The sequence below is a fragment of the Falco biarmicus genome, chromosome 5, assembly GCF_023638135.1.
Source record: "Falco biarmicus isolate bFalBia1 chromosome 5, bFalBia1.pri, whole genome shotgun sequence".
NCBI lineage: Eukaryota > Metazoa > Chordata > Aves > Falconiformes > Falconidae > Falco > Falco biarmicus.
Window position 1 is genome coordinate 16,040,572 of NC_079292.1, and position 17,111 is coordinate 16,057,682.

The 17,111-nt window shown below is 41.0% G+C and overlaps 1 long non-coding RNA gene across 2 annotated transcripts in view; it reads left to right on the top strand.

The window, feature by feature from the left end:
- The window catches only part of LOC130149661 (uncharacterized), a 66,673-nt gene that overhangs the window by 3,206 nt on the left and 46,356 nt on the right, over positions 1–17,111 (top strand). The window lies entirely within an intron of this gene.

Below are 17,111 nucleotides of genomic sequence, written 5' to 3' on the forward strand. Positions count from 1 at the left end.
TAAAAACCAGGCAGGTAGCTTGTTTTTATGGTAGATACCACAGAGAGAAACAATTTCTACTGAACTATAATTCTTTCCTTTTAATAAGGGTACTTCAATTGGCTGAATGTTCTCCAGCAGTTAGACTTGTGGTTTTAACCTGCCGTGATGGCCTGTCTGTGCATGTGGTCTGTGCCTATGCTAAGACCTGTTATTTAAACACTGTTGTTTACCTTCAGCCTTATGAAGGGACTGACAGGAGTTCAAGGGTATTCAGGGGAGAAAGGAGGGTGATACGAACAGTGTAATAGATCTGAGTATGCATTAATGCCATAGTTTAAACAGTTGAGGTGGTAGCTCATGCTGAAAGATGATCCTGCACCTATTCCTAGCTGTTCATTCTTGCTGTGGCACCACACCTTTTTTGATGGTGCGTGGGATCACATGGGAAGAGAAGAATGGATCTAGCATAAGCATAGTTGTAATGGATGGTTTTCTAATGTGAATGTTCATTATGTGGCTTCACAAGCACTCCTGCTTGAACAGGAGTAGGAAGAAGCACCTGCAGGGAGAATGGAGGTGTGCAGGTTTTAACCTTTAGTGAAATTAGGTGTGCATTTTCTCAGCAGAGATGCAGTTCTTAGGGAATTTTGAGAGGCAACTCTTAAGGCACTTGGCTAGTGCAGCCAAAATTGCTGCTTAAGGAGTCCAGCACTGAAAGTTTGAAACTTAATTTAAGAGTATGTAAGGCACCGCTAGATTAACCTACAGTTGTACGTGGCAAGATCACTTCATATTCACTGAAATACTAGCCTACAAAAAGAAGTGAAACGCTGTTTCTTCTCAACTGTAGCCTAGTTAAGTGTTCACAGGATTTTGGACTTCAAGGAGCTTATTTTATTGGAACAGGGTAAGACTTGAATAGGCTGGCTTCTTCCAGAAGTGGCTGATAATGTAGCAATTGGGGGGTATTGAGTGAATAATTACTTTTACTTCATGAGTTCTGAGCTAATCTTAAGATAAAATAAAACAAAAAACCAAAAAACAACCACCTTTGGGCACAGTGGTCACTAGTCAAATGAATATGCATTATTTGCATGTAGTATAAGAGCAGGTGCAGTGACTGATTAATTTATCCACCTGGATGTGTAAAGGCTGTTCAAGGCTTGAGCAGCAGGACAGGACAGGAACTTCCTTTGCACAGTACTTCAGGCTTTGTGTTATGAGTAGCTTCTCTGGAAAAGTTTGAACTAGTAAGGTTTTTCTCCAGAAGGAGAACAAGTTATTGGCTGGTTCTACAGTTCTTAACAGTTGAGTTCCTCACTTATAGGAGCAAGTTTAAAGCTGTTGTGTGCCCTACTAATCCCAGGATTAGTGGGAATTTGCACCAAGTCCAGCTCACTGGTATGACCTTTGTGTAGTGAAGTGGGGCAGTGGTTTGTTTTCTCCGTCTAGCATGACCTTGTTTTTTGAAGTAGAGTCTCTGAACTTCTGGCTACTTTGAAGAGCAGCATTAAGCTGTGTAGTTACTCTCCTAAGTGAGGTAGTACTGTGACTGACTTGATCGTAATACACCACTAGCCCTGAAGGCCTGTCAATAACAGTTCTTTGATGAAGATGCTGGAAATAACTGGCAGGTGAATGGTTCCTCCATCAGTGCTAAGATGCAGACAAATGGTGGTTCTTGAGGATCTCCAGGAAGAAAATGGGGGGAAATAATTCTAGTTTGAGAGTTGTGCTGTGTCAGAGTCAGGAAGTTACTGAATTGTGGGCTCCAGCATCCTGGAATGGCAGCTGGAGGTGGTCCTGCTACAGAGAAAACAGGTAATTGTGTTGCTTGTAAGCTTGGAAACAAAAAACACCTTCAGCTGCTCTGTTTGTGTGGTTATTAAGGAACCTCTTTTGTCCAGCGCTTATCTGTGCTGAAACTTACTGTTGTGACTTGTCTGGAGGGAGCTTTTTAATGGAGTAGGGAACAATCACAGGCTCAACAAATAACCACAGGAGTTCAGAAAATTTAAGTATGGGAGCACTGTCTGGTGGTTTGTTAATGATGCGCAGTCATACGGTAGTTTGTACTTAAAAGTAGAAGTGCAGTTTTGAGTGCAATAGTGTTTCCTGTCTTGAAAGGCTTCACTGCCGTAGTCCTCAATGTGGCGTATTAGGGCTCAAACAGTTTCAGAAATCTGGCAATAGAATGGTATACCCGGAATGGGTAGCTTTCTGACATTGAGTACCGCTGGCAACAATAACGGGTTTGTTTGCTGCAAACTTCGGTAGATTGGTAACTAATGAAGCTTTGTATTAGTGGAGTTCAGTTCTTAGTATCTGATCGACAGAAATTAGTACCTGCCTTTCTGTCCTGTTGGTTGTCACAAGTACAGATCTTTGATAGCTGCTCAATCCAGTGCAGTATAGCAGTACAGTTGCTATAGACCAACCAGATACAAGTTCACAACTACCCTGTGTGGTAGGTCTGGGTGTGTCAAAATTAGTGGGGAGGGCACAAGCAGAACTTCAGCTGAAGAGCTGTCACTAATTCCTGGGCTAAACTCCCTCTTTTCCTTGCTTCCCATGTCCCTGCCTTTCCTTATCAGGTTGGATGATTGTCATGTGATTCCCCAAATTTATGTGAAGTTTGAAACAACAACAAAACAACCCCAAAACTGGAGGTGCAGAGCTGTGCTGCTTTATTAGTGCAGGCAGAGCAATCCCCTGAAGAGACTGTGAGACTGTAGCTAGTTGTGAGACTGAGATAGTAATTTAGCCTCTAACCTAAGGGGTCTTTTACCAGCTTTATTCCCTAGTAAGTGCTAAACTGTAACGGTTGTGCTGCTTCATTTTGGGTCATGGTGTTTGTGACCCAGTGTTGCTGGGCTGATGATAAGTTGCTTGATGTAGTTCTGTTTGCTGAGACATGGTTAGTTGTCTCAAATTCCATCTAGAAGAACTATGGGCTTTCTAATTAGAAAACTTTATAAGAGCATGTTAATGTCATCGTCATAGCTATCCTGATTTACAAGCCTACTTTTCTCAAAATGAAACTATTGCTTTTATCAGAGGGTTGCTGCACTTTGAATTCATCTCCAAAGCTGTGTTCTGTTACCCCAGCATTCATATGCTGGAGCAAGCTCATAAGCTTATAAAGGCATGCTGGGCAGCTGTCAGATCCTATTTTTAAACTGTTTCTGAGAAACACTTCTGTCTCCTATCTCTGCACAAGCATAGGGAAGACTATACTTTTATGTAGGAGCCACAGTGTCTGGGTACAGCTAACAGCAATTTTTGAACTTGTCTCCTCTTCAGAGATAGTGAAGTTGAATCTGCACTGACTTCTCCTGGGGAGGGGAAATGACTAGGAAGTAGCAGCAGTCGGCTATTGAGTCCTTAGCTTGATAGACCATAAAAGATACAGGTCTGTGGTGCTTGACAGACTAGTCACTTTAATAGGAATCCTGATTGCTAGTGTGAAAGCATCTGCTTTGTTTCACTTGATGGAGTACAAGAAGAGTTGAGAGCTGGAATGCTTTGATATCTCTCCTGGTGTATCTTAAGCATAGTGCCTTTGTTTAATGACTTGCTACTGATTTGCAGTAACCTATTTACTACAATTGTGTGATTTATTTTTTTCCCCACGAATTTCCACTGACATTGGAAGGTTGCACAAAAATGCAGCTGGGTTCTGTATGTAAGTAGGACTAGTATTTTAAGGCTTTTTGTTCATGTGTTCAAGATCACGCGCTTCAGACTAGGCCTGAAATACAAACACTGAATATGGGTGTTAACGTACTCTTGCTATACTAGGGAGAGAATTCCAAAACTGAAGGACTGCTTCAGAGAATATATATTATGTAGCTTTGGGCAAAAGTAAAGAATACTAATGAAGTTTTTAGACTTGGTTTTGTTTGTCTTTTAAAACTGACAGGCAGGGATATTTCAAACTGGGCTAAGTACTGTGAATAGGAAGAAAAAAATTGTGCTGCTGTATGATGAATTGTACAGTGAAAAATCAGCATACGTCTTAGCTTTTTCAAGAGACTGACTGACTCCTGAACCACTGCAGTTGCTAGTGTAGACCTAATCAATGGGAGGGAATCATTGTTTCAAAGCATTATTGGGACTGTACCCTGAAGGCTGTGGCTAAGGCTGTGCTACTTGTATGAGTTGGCATAGCAGGGTCTTTTGGGTTTTTTTGTGTGATGTTTTTTCCTAGAACAGGCACGCTGCTCCTCTGTGCTTTCCTGCAGATTGTGCATTACAGATACTGTCCTTGGAAGTGCAGCTGTTAGCCAAATTGGTTTGTGTTCTGTTTCAGTGGTATGACTGCTTAATAATACTATTCCCATTTAAATAAATTGGCGTAGTTAACAGATACCAAGGCAAAGAGCAGCTATCTAAATTTTGCTTTGTAGGCCAAGTGTTAGTGCTTACATGAGGGGGGAGAACTTAGTATTGGACCTGTTGTAACTCCATCCTACAGTTACCAAAGCAAGGTAATCCCTTTGAAGGGTATGATACCTTCTGCACTTGATCTCTTGTTTAAGTCTGTTTGCTTAAACACACCCTTTAATTTCAATAGTGCAGTGATACTACAACATGTTCTAGAACTGTTTCCTTGTTTAAAACAAAAAAAAAAAAAAAACAACTTAACTCCACACACTTCTGTAACCTAGCAGGAACACTAATACACTTGTGTCCTCTTCTGTTCAGTTTGATGGCTCTGCCTTTACCTTGTCTGATCAGAACTATAGGTTTATGTCTTAAATGTCACATGTGACTAGTCCTCAGTTCTTTTAATGTATTTTGTAAATGGCATTTCACAAGTAGGCAGAGATTGAGCAGTCTACAAATGCTGCTATCTCAAGTGACTTGCTGGAAGGTGCTTGTGCATGTCTGTAGATGCTGCATAAAGCTTGGATTTTTTTTCATGTAGACAGCTGATGTATTTAAGAGGAAGTATCTTGCTCTGGGTGCCTCCTCTTCTTGCTTGAATGTTCTTGAGCAACAATTACATATTGATTGCACTCAGTACAAGTAAACTCTACATCCTGTTTAGAACAGGATGTACATATTAACAAGTGTAAAACATCTGTTGCATCTTTCTAGAAATAGCATGTTGCAGTCCTGGATATTTCAGCTTCACAGCTGCTCAAAAGCCATTCTGTATTTCAAATCTGAAGTGTTTAAGGGATGTCTGAAGTAACAGTTTAAAACAGGTAGTGGGTTTTTCTTACATGATGCAAGAATAAGTATTGCTTTGGGATTGGTACTCTTTACCGTTCTGCATCATCAGTCCCCACTACAGTAGTAAGCCATAAAAGAGCAAAAAGAAAACTGAACTGGGTGACCAAAAAGGTAGGTCCAGTAGACCTTTTTTTTTCTTTTATGTGATTATCTAAGGTTCTTGGTAGAATCTGAATTTTGGACATTCCAAGTTGTGTGCACTGGAGTGAAGGAAAGATTTCTTTACAGCTTAGAAACACTTTTACTGTAGCTCATAAGCCAAAATCTTGTAAGTGTCATATGGAAAATAAAGATGAGATGCTTTGTTAAACACATTTGCTTTTCCCTTACACAAGTGTTAATGTAAGCTTTGATTTTTTTAAAAAATAGTTTTTTGAGCCCCATTAAGCAGGAGCATGTCTGACTTGGAATAGCTTTTTTGAAATTCCCTCAGTATCAAATACTTAATGCTCAACTGAAAATGGTCGAAGGGGACTCCTGGCCTTTCTAACTGTGGCAAGAAAAAGTGTTAAATACATTCTTGTGTAAACAAACTTCATAACGTACCTGAGATCCATTTAGTCTGTTTCAATAACTGTTCTTCAGTATATGTGAACTAAACCAGTCAAAACACAGAATATCAATATATGTGAATGACCATGCTTGCAATTACAGGTGACCAAAGGGGGGATGATTGAGGCCTCCAGAAGTAACTGTAGATCTTCAGGGTCAGGGATCAAGGAATAGATGGCTTGAAGCAAAGGGTGTATTCTGGATGTGAACTGGAGGATGGTTCCTAGATAAGTATTCTCATCAGCATTTGCAGGTTTTCTAAGCTGTTCTTCACTTAAAAAAAAAAAAAAAAAGTTGGGGGGGGGGGCGGGGCGGGGAATCCTGAATCAAGTACATTATCATGAGAGGTCCTGCCCCTAGCTGCAGCAAAAGGATGGACTGTGAGAAGGAAACCTGACTGAAATTTGGCTGTCTTGGTTGGAAAATAAGCAGGCCTAACCTGTAGTTCTTGAATAGCAGACAACTTCTAAGTAGCTCAAGGTTATGTCTAGGGTAGATCATAGAAATGATGAAAACAGAGGCATATTTAACTGCAGAGTTCTGAAAGACCACTTTAGAGGGGGATCTTCTGTATGTGAATAACATCCCTATTTCAAGCACTTGTAGGATGCAGCACATGGTTGTGAGCCTAGTTTTTTTTCCATTCATTTTATGGAGCTTGTGGAGGGAAACAGAGATTGGACTTATATTTAACTATAACTTCCTTCCTGTTGGGAACTCATGTCTGATACATTACGGATTTCTGGCCATGTGGTATATACTTTGGTTTCCTGCCCATATATGAAATTTGAGTAAGCTTTGGAGTCGCCAGGGGGAGAGGGTCGCTGGAAGCCATCTTATTGTGGGATTAGACCAGGGGTTCTCAAACTACGGCCCGCGGGCTGGATACAGCCCCCCAGGGTCTTCAATCCAGCCCCCAGTATTTACAGAACTGCCACCCCCATCCCCCTGCCAGGGGCTGGGGGGGGAAACCAAGCAGCCGCAGATGACTGCCTGCCACTGCATCTGTGTGCCGGCCCCCTGGTTAAAAAGTTTGAGGACCCCTTGATTAGAAAGTCAATCATTGACTCCTTCCCTAGCTTTCTGGGTGAGTACAGCTAGGTGTACTATGCTATTATCATGGTCAGTGGGTAGTATGTATAAGCTAACAGTATAGCATGCGAGACCCATTTAAGCTTTTTCACCCTCAAACTTAAGGACTCTTACTTTCAAAACTCAACATGGTTTTGCTATATCTGAATGGCACCCTGTTATTTCTAAACATTGAAAGAAAATGACTGGGCTTGGAGGCTAGCTTGAAGAATAGCAATTTTATACCTAAATTTCCACCTGCCTACTAGAATTCTCCAAAATCAGCTCACAGGTTTCCTATGCAATAAATGGATATTGTGAAGTACATAAAGAAGCTGTGGAAGCAAGCTGCAGAGTGAGGAAGACTGCTCAAGAATGGGCAGCACAGCAAAGAAGGTGCTAATCTTTATCTGCCTTTCACTTTTAATCCTCTTTTGAAACTTAACATTCATGCCAGATCTCCTTTTGTAGCTTTCTGAAAGAAGAGGTTCTGACCACCAAATTGGTAGTCTTGTTAAAATGCAGGAGAAATGAAATGAAGTTGTCTGTAAGGATGCCTCCAACGTCCTGCAGATGCTTTGTATGATTTAAATTTGTGTGGCATAAATAAATCTCACAGTTTTTTTACAATTCTCAATTACTAGGAATTTAGGTGTTTATAGGTGGAAGTAGAAAGAACATGATTTATTATACTGTCATGGAAAATCTGTCTAATGGCAGCTGGCTCTATGTAATAGTTTTCTAACTTTTGTGTAACGTATGTGATCTTCTAGCTTATTTACCCATGCTGTTTGTACTAACCAGGTTATCTCCAGTACATTGTACTCAGCTTTATAAATATTGAGGTGTTTGTTTCTTTTGTTTCCTAATGTGAAACTGTTAAATGTGCTGTTTTTTCATGATGGAACAAGAGGCGCTTGAAGGGGGAAGCTAGTTGCTTGAGTTGACAATGGTCTTGTAGCTTGTAGTTGTTACTTAACGGACTTCTAAGATAATGGCAGGGGGAAAAAAAAGCTGTAGTTTAAAACAACAGCTGGCAACAGGCTAATGTCTACCCTCAGAAAAGTAAACTTTCCTGCCACAATCTCCTGATCTGTTTGGATAATGATAAAAAGATACTGGGCAAAAACCAAGAGTTCTGTGACTGTTTGCCCAGAGTATAAATATTTCAGGCTTTATTGAGTGCTTGTGTGGCTTAAACGTTGCAGCAATACTGTCTTGATTATTTTTAGGTTTGGGGAGCAGGAAGAGTTCTTGTTTCCTGTCTTCCCCTCCCCCCAGAATTTTGGGTATCTTTGGCAAGGGTAAGAAAAGTAGTAACCCTGATCTGCTGATCTGGTTTATGAGCTCCAATTGAACAAGGTCATTATGCTTGGTAACCCCCACCCCCCGCAGCCTTTGAGGGTTGGGGTGTGTAGTACTGTAGTTAACATTTTACTACTCTGACAGCATTATTTTTTTTTCCCCACAACACAAAGGCATCAAGCCTCTCGACTGAAAGAAGAATGCAGCTGTTACTTGTATATGGATAATCCTGAAACATGGCTATTAAAGCTGGTAGAATTACTTCTCTAGTTGCTGTCATGGGAACTTTGATGGTATGCAAAGCATGACTTAACACGAGAAATCAGTGAAACCGAATACTCTAGTGCCTCTTAGTCATTATAACATGAATATATTTAGGTAATAATTATTAATGTCTTCACATTAGCTGCCACTTCTCTTCTTATCCATAGGTACAAATTACTTGTTGTGGTAGGTTTGGTATGTATCCATACTATAAAGCAAAGGAATGTAATAACTTGGTAAGAGTACCTGTCTATTTAGAGCTATGCCAGACTGCTGCCACTTAACAAAATAGAAAGACCCAAAAAAACCCCCACCCAAACCCAGACAAACCCTAAATTGCTACCTTGGTCCACAGAGGCATAAAGAGATTCATAGCAGTGCTTTGGATTTTCTTCTAAGGAAGAAATGCGAAAAAATGCATATGGTCCTGGTTACTGGTACTGTAAAAATTGTGTAAGACCAGTTTTCTTGTTGCATGAGTTTACTGGCAGCAGTATACAGGTGCTGAACTTGTGAAGAAAAGCATCTGGGGCTATTATGTGGGTCTCACTATATTTGCAATCAATGTTCATATACCCTTAGTGTAAGTAATCTTTCTTCCTGTCAAAAATCAGTCTGCAGCAATCCACTTAAAAGTATGAAGCTTCTTGGCACTGTGAAGCGAGTGCAGAACAGGCCTAGAATCACTCAGGCAAAAAGCAGATAAATACTAGTTTTGGCATGCAGAAGTGTCCCCATGTGTGGAGCAAAGATAGAAACAGCAGGCTTGTCCTAGCATGCTCTTCCAGCAGCTACACAGACATGTCACTACAGTGTAGAACTGTGCTTTTCCTCCAGTATTCTATGTAAACGTTCCACATGTTTAGCAATGGGGGTCATGCTCTGGGGATGCTCGTTTGCAATTTTGTCTGGGGTTTTGTTTCATTTAAAGTTAAGATTTTAGAAATCTGAACAGATCTCAGCTGCTTACTGGGATTCTTCCTGCTGAAGCAAAATTCATGCTGGTATTAGCTGCTTTGGAAAACTATGCATGAAAGGATACTGTTTGAGAATACAATTTTGAAAATTTGAGCTTTGGGAGAAAAAAAATGGAGTGTCTGACAGAGACTTGCAACCTCTTGCATCACTACTGAGGCCCAGACAGTAAAACCTTAATCCCCTGATGTCTGAATCATGGTCATTCAGTTCAAAAGACATAGCAGTATGGTCACTTGACTAGTGAGAAAGTTTAGCATTTCCATTTGCTGTCAAATACTTTTTTTTATTTTGTAGATAAAAATCAAGATTTTTGCTGCTAGTGAAACTTATTTAAACTTGGTAACTCTGCAGGCTTCTATGGTTTGCTTTGCAGCTTCATCCAAAGCATTCTCATTTTCTTACAGTAATGTAATATGAAACTAGTAATAAACTTAACTGAGTGCTTAGGTAGTTAGGGGTAGTTCTACAAATCTCCATCAAAAGATAAAAAGGAACCATTTGTAGCTGAACGGTATATAAACATAAGCTAAAGCAGTGAATCACATGAAGGACAGTGGCTTAAGTCAATGTATGCTCCCTTCAAACAGTAGGGTCTATGAACTGCATGTAAGCCCTTTGTGGACACTGAAAGATTAGAATGTAAACAGGGCAGTAGCACCCATTGTTCTTGATATGTTTTTAATTTTCCTAAATCGCAATTATAAAGTTGCAGGTAGTAGAGTTGCGGGGGAGGGGGGGAGAATCATGCCCCAGTTCTTGGGTTTTATGCTTTAGAGTAAAGCCTCCTGCTGCTTGTTTGAGAACTTGCCAGAAAGTTTGTCCAAGTTGTGATCCTTTCATGGGAAAAGAGTGTCTCTAAGTAGTGGGCGTGGTTTAAGAAGCTTACATTTCAAAACGAGCCTTTCGTAATTCCTGATGCTAGTTAGATTATACATACCTCAGACGTGTGAAACGTGATTTAGCCATGTATAACATAGCCTGTTCACATGTATCTCGTAGAGGCTGAGAATGTTAACTAGATCTGGAAGGCTTGGGTAAATTCTTCATATAGTGGTCACTCTGGACTTTTGAGCTGAGTGTATGAGAATGTATTACTGTTAATTGCTTATAATTACACTAACATTTGAGCAGAAAGGAAGAAATGGCTTGGTTAAAGCTTTTTGTTGTTATTGAAAGATCAATAATAAGAAGCAAGTGGTGGCTGAGAGACAGACGGACACAACAAGGCTAAGGGGAGTGAATTAAGATGAAATTAAGGACTTCCAGGAATGAAGGCAGCACTGAGAGCTAGAGATGGGGGTGGGAACTGGTGAGATGAGTGAATATCAAATGGGCAAGAGTGGTGAGCTAGTCCAGGAGTAAGAGAAGGGCGTATGGGGAAGAGAGCCATCTTTAGCAACGGTGGAAGAAAAGGAAGCCTTATGTGAGGACCTGCTGAAACTGAATGGCTGTTAGCTAATGACATCTGCCATCAAGAAGTCAGTGCTGAAGTAAAGACTTACTTTACCGGACACTGGATCTGGAAGCACAGGACTGACAAAAACAGCACTGAGGCAACTGATGGGGTTGTTAGCTTGGCCTAAGGGCTGGAGGAGTCATGGAGGTGTTGCAGCTAGTTGGAAGAAAGAATAACTAGTTGGAAAGTAACCCAACAAAGTAAAAAGTAATTAGCAGTAGGACCATGTTGATGGTGACTGAAGGAGTTCAATGCAGTATTGGAACCCTGCCAGCTTAATGAGCCCTGACTAGGAAGTGGTATGTCAGGGCCTGTTGTGGGTGCGAGAGGCAATACTGGCTTGAGATGTTCTCCTATAGTTGTTCTTCACCACTCCTACCTATGGGTTATTCTGATACCAGAGCGTAGTGCTCCATCACCTCAGTTGTGTTGATAATTTGTGAGAGTATGCTGTGAACGCAGGATCGGTCTGCTTAATGAGTTTGCTTTCTCCCGCCCCTGAGTTTAATTTTTGAACTGGGGCTTGGTTGTGGTTCAAAGATCCATCAAAATGGAGGGGGAACTATTGTATGATGTGAAACAAAATCCCTCCAGGCCTGTGTTGTGGTAGAAACACCTCTTCCTTCCTTTTTTTTTTTTTTACATTTCTGTTTGAACAGTGTAAGTGAATTTGCAAAGCATGTCAGTGCTTTATGTCAGGGGCATAGGTAACTAGAAACTATTAACTGGTGAGCCATGAAAAATTTGGCTAGAGGAGTTTTGTTGCATAGGAAGTCTAAGGCAGAGAGGGGGCAAAGTCTCATTAAAGGCATATTGTTAAATATTAGCATGAGATGCTTTTAGCTGTGGGCTCATTAATTTGTCACAATTTAACAAAACTATTCCTGCAGGAGATGACGCAGGGATCTTTTACTGATACATGATGAGAAATAAATTAGGCAACAGTATGCAGCCTGTAATTATAAGCTTTATAGAGCAAGGGGGTCCAGTGGCCCAGACAGTTTGTTCTGACGTTTTTCAGCTTTCCCCTGCTTGATTTCGTAATGTTGCAAAATAGAGATGAGTAGAACTGGATTTTCTGCAAGTGTTTTCTTCTGACCATCAAACACTTCTCATTCTTATTTCATAGATTAAAACAATGCAATTAAAAGAATGATCCTAATGACAGAGCAAGTCTTACTTTCACAGACCTTTTTCTCCTGCCCTCCCCCTTGCCTTTCCATGGCAACTCCAGTACCTCCCGAGTTACTAGTAATGCTGGCAGAGACTAATGTTTACAACTCAGTCTTTTTTGAATACAGGCTTCAGTTGTCTTTAGCAAATTAAAACCAGATGGGAACTGCAGGGAGCAGAATGGAATTTTTAATTCTGTTTTGTGGCTTGTGATGTTAACAAAACTCTGGATATTGTCATTGTTATTTTACCTAGAAGATGGCTTGTGCCTTCCTCCTGTCCAGTCACTGTACTGTGCAGTCATCTTCCAGTGTGCTGGGGTATCTGCCATAAGTCTTCACTGAGATACATTGCTTTACTTCCACTACAGTCACAGACTGGTATAAGCATATTACATTGATCATATTTTTTTTTTTCAAGTAAAAGGGTCAAGTCTCTTTTCTCCCTTAAACTACAATAGCATTAACTACGCTAAAGGAATACTTGGTGGAATTGGAAGGGGGAGACGGACTCAGTCACCCAAAACTTCAGTGGTCCTAGGATCTGTAATGCAGAAGGTACAAGGATTTTTTCATGCAGTTAATGCTGTGCTTTTTATGTTGGTTGGTGCCATCTCAGAGGAAAAGACTCAACATGTTGAATCACAGAAATGTTGCTTCCTGCTGGGGTTTGGGATTTCCTTGCAGCTCTCCCCTCCATAGCTGCAGGAGCTGTTTTTGCATAGTCTGTGAGCTCAGGCAGGAACTTGCTGGAGATGAAGACAGAAGCCAAACAGTTTTGCACAGAATGTAATAGTTTCTGACTCAGATTGTGTAGTAATTGTCAAAATATCATAGGGTGCGGTAGGAACTGCTGCATGTAATGTTGCTGAGGATTTATCCCTTCACAATTTGCCTAAACTAACGTATGCTAATCTCAGTTAACGTATGGAAATGGGGGTAGATTTCTCCAGGTTTTCTAGCCATTTGAAACCTGATAGTATGCAAAGATAAATTCCAGTATGCTGGAGTACTGGGACTTTTTTCCCCAGTTGCTCAATCAACTTCCATTCTTCCCCATTTCCCACAGAAAGAAAGAAAAGCTACTTGCAGAAGAAAAAGCTGTGGCTTCAGAAACATTAACTCAGAAAACTGAGCACTGGAAATATGATAAAGTTACAAATTACTATCTGGCTTCACTAGGAATTAAAAATATATAACGCTGGGAGTTACAGTAGTAAGTTGATAACGAGTTTTTTTGAAATACATACCTGCTTCATTCAGCTGTTTGCTTCCTAGGCGAGAAGTACTCCTAACAGTTTGTTACAGTACTGAATTTTAGTGTCAGATATGACTTGTGTTTTTACTATGAACACAGACTTTTAAGAGAATTCATATGAACTCCTTCAGTAACTGCTCTTGATAAACCAGGTTTTACAGCTTCAAGAGGCAAACCGAAAAGGGGGGTAGTCAATTTTTTAGGCAGGTAACTCTGATAAACTAAATCTTTAAAAGGAAGAACATAGCCAGTACTTGTTATCACTTCAGTTAAGTCTTGCACTTCTGTAAGGTGATGACATGCTTTCCAATGCTTAGAAATGTTAGCCTGCTGTTCAGTGTGAAGCATGTTCTTCAGAGACCCCACTTCAAGGCCCACTCTAAAGACTCTAGTGCCTTTATTCTGCTGTCTGCACCATACAGCACAGGCATTTGTGATGGAAATACTTTTGCAGTGGAAGTTCTTTCCTTTTTTCAGGCACTCTATTAGATTTATATAGGAATGCTTTTGAAATAAGTAGGAAAACTGTTGCTTAGGCTTTCTGAATGTGGAATAGCATGAAACAGTACATTAGTCCTGTATGTACTTTTTTCGTATGCTGCTTCAGATTTGCTGGGGGTTTTTATCTAACAGTGCCAGAGGAGAGCTCTGAAGGAAGCCATTTTCCTCTCATATTTTAATCTCTGCTATACATGGTCCAGTCCTTGTACAGCAGACAGTTTCTTGTCATGGAATATCTTTTGGTGCTGCTTGGAGGAAGGGGAAAGAGTTGGTCTTAATGGAGTGTCTGGATTAAGGGACTTCAGTGGACTGCCAGAATTTGTTAAATCTGGTGTCTTGGAGCCTCTAGAAAAGCCTAGTTCACAGGATAATCTGAATGTGTTTCACTTTGTAAGTCCCTTCCAAGTGCGTTCAATGAAAATGTTTCCAGTGCCTTTGAGTTTTCATCTCTGGGTATTAGTGATCCTAGGATCTAAACTAGCACCTAAAGCACTACCAGAAATACAATTCCTCACTCCATTTTAAATAAGTGAAGCTTCCATCCCCTAGTATAGCTCCTGCTGGAATAAAAAGGGCTATATATTTTAACTGGATAAAGGCCCACGTACCTTATTTTAGATAGTAAGATATTTTTTTTCCAGTTTTTAATGAAAATTTCCCTTAATGGTGAATGACAGCCACGCAAACTAATGTCAGACTGTGTGTGTGTGTGTGTGTGTGACTGTTAAAGGAAGAGCATGTTTTCAGAGTGTGGTTTTTGGACTTCCAGACTGATTACACAAGCTCAAGAAGGCTCACCCCACATCCTGTGTAGAAAACCAGCTCACAGAAATGCCCATTGTTCTTCAGGATTGTAAGTCACTGTATTATCTGCCTGCCACCTTTTCCAAAGTACTACATGGAAAATACTAATGCAAAGGAATCACAGCAGCTTAACAGGTGCTTGGTCCTGCCAGGTACTGAGCACTCTGCTCTTACTGGAATAGAGGGAGGGCGGGGATTAAAACTTAGGCTCCCTGGCTAGAGAACAAAGGTTTTGTGTTGGTAAAAGGAGCTGAGAGTGTTTTATTAGTTATGTGAATCAATTGATAATTGATGTACTTTAAGCCTGAAAGTTGTTTGTATGCAGCCGTGCCAGTACTTACTGTCTTGAGGGTGAAGTTACACAGTATGTGGTTTGCTTCAAGCATGGTGAATTTTCTTTGACGCTGCTTCACTTCGGCTCAGTCTTTACTGCAAAAAGAAAGGATGGGGTATCTGGATCTAAGACCTCACCAAAGAGATAAGGGTGGTTAGTGTTCCTGAATCAACTCAGACTTATTGGCAAGTTATGTGCTATTTCATTTGCAAGTTAATGGACCTAGCCATAAAGAAGGGAGCTATCAAGCCAGAAATGGTAGAACTTGTTCACTCTCCCTTTTTCTTTCCTTTTTCTTTTAAGCTGTTTCACCTACACTATCATCTTGGAGCTTATTTTTTAGGAAGCTGAGGTGCTATTTTTCATGTTCCATTTTCAAATGGGAACAGTGTGTTTCAAGGTGAATTTTAAAACCTTCATATTACAGTTTTCTTACTTTACAAGAGGTACAATTTACATTTCTTGCCTGGAGTTCAGTACCTGCTTAAGACCAAAACTTTTGTTATGATAATACAGATATAGCTAAGCAGAAGGCTGCCGTGAGAGTGTTTGAGGCTGTATCCTGCTTTTCTGCAGTGCTTTGAAAGGAATCGCCTCCCTTTAGTCTGCCAGTCTCCTGCCGGGAGCATTCCCAAAACATGTGGCCCATAAAATGGGATTATAGGGAAGGCGTTCAAGTAAACAGAAGTTCCCTCAGGATGAGATTTGCTTTTTCATGTGGAGCTCGTCTGTGTCTTACCCTGATGCTGCAGCCTTGTTCCCTAGCCAGGGACAATGTCTCTTGATGACCCCAAGGGTGTGAGAGCACCAAGGCCATCCCCGTGTTTTGGGGATAGTCTCCTCCTGGGCTGGTTGGCACAGTAGAGTCCCCTTTGCAGTGTTTTTGAAAAGACACACCCAATTACAAGTTAAGGGAAAATAATCCTTTCTGTGTCTCTTCAGTGGCTCTTCTGTAGCACAATAAGTGACCGGTCCCATGATGTGGCTATAGCTGCCAAAAATGTGCAGTGAACATGCAGCTGTATCTGTCATTAACTGTACAGTATTGCTGAAATGACCTAGTGCTTTCATGAATTGCGTTCAAGGGTATGTAGCTGCCTAAAGCTAAAAACGTTCGTGCTTCTATGAGCACATGGTTATCTTGGTAGATAATAGGGTATTTCTATGATTGTGTGGTCCTGTCTGGCCTATTCTGTTAAAAGTGCACAACCTGGGATGGGCTCAGCCTGCAGTTCAGGTACTTCAAGAGTTCTTCATTAAGACTGTGTTGTATTACCAGCCTCAGTGTGGAGTGCTTCCAGACCTGCTCGCTGCCTCCGGTCCTGGCCTTGGCAATTCAGGCTGTCATTGTTGCTCCGCACGATTATGTTACATGGGGTATTACGGTGCAAAGCTGTCAGGCTTGGGTTCCTTTCTCTGTCTCTTTGGGGTTTCTTTCATATTTTTAGGAAACTCATCTCAGATGGCTTTTGTCCTACCTTTCCAGTCGATGCTAGTCACTGGGGTAATGGTTCAGATGGTAGTGGTCCCCTTATGCCAGTAGTGAGGCTTCAGATGCTGATGGCCTTGTCTTGGCTTCCTAGAGGTACTTTTGTCCACAGGGCAAAACTACAGATGTAAATACTCTCCTTAAAATAACAGGAATTGATAAATTCACGTGACTGTGCTCCAGACTGGCCGGCTTTAGTCACGTTGTTGATGTGCTCCTGGGTGTGAGTCATGTGATGGAAGACTGCCCCGCTGCCTTTGAGACATTCAGTGTTAGGCTTGCTGCCGTTACCTTTCTTCAGAGGTGACTCTGAACAGGAGCTGTTAAAACTTCTCGTAACTGGTCTTGGTGTGAAGCTTTGAACAAATAACTGAAAATTCTCAGTGCTGCTATCTGAAGAAACATAACCCAGAAACTATCTTTTTTGGTTTTGCTCCTGGTACTAAGTAGTAGAGAACAGCCCTGGGAACAGGGAAGCCAACCCAGTCCCTGCTGCTGTCAAAAGCAGTGAATTCATTCATTCATTCATGTACCCCCTATCGTAGCTGAAGCAAAGAATTGTTTGCTATGGGTTCTAAATCAGCAGTTGTTACTTTCTCTTGTTGGTTGGTTTCTTTTCAAAGTATTTACAATGGGGAGCGCATTTACAAAATTAAGGGAGGTAAATTCAGGGCCTGTAGCTTATACCACAAGTGACTGCACTA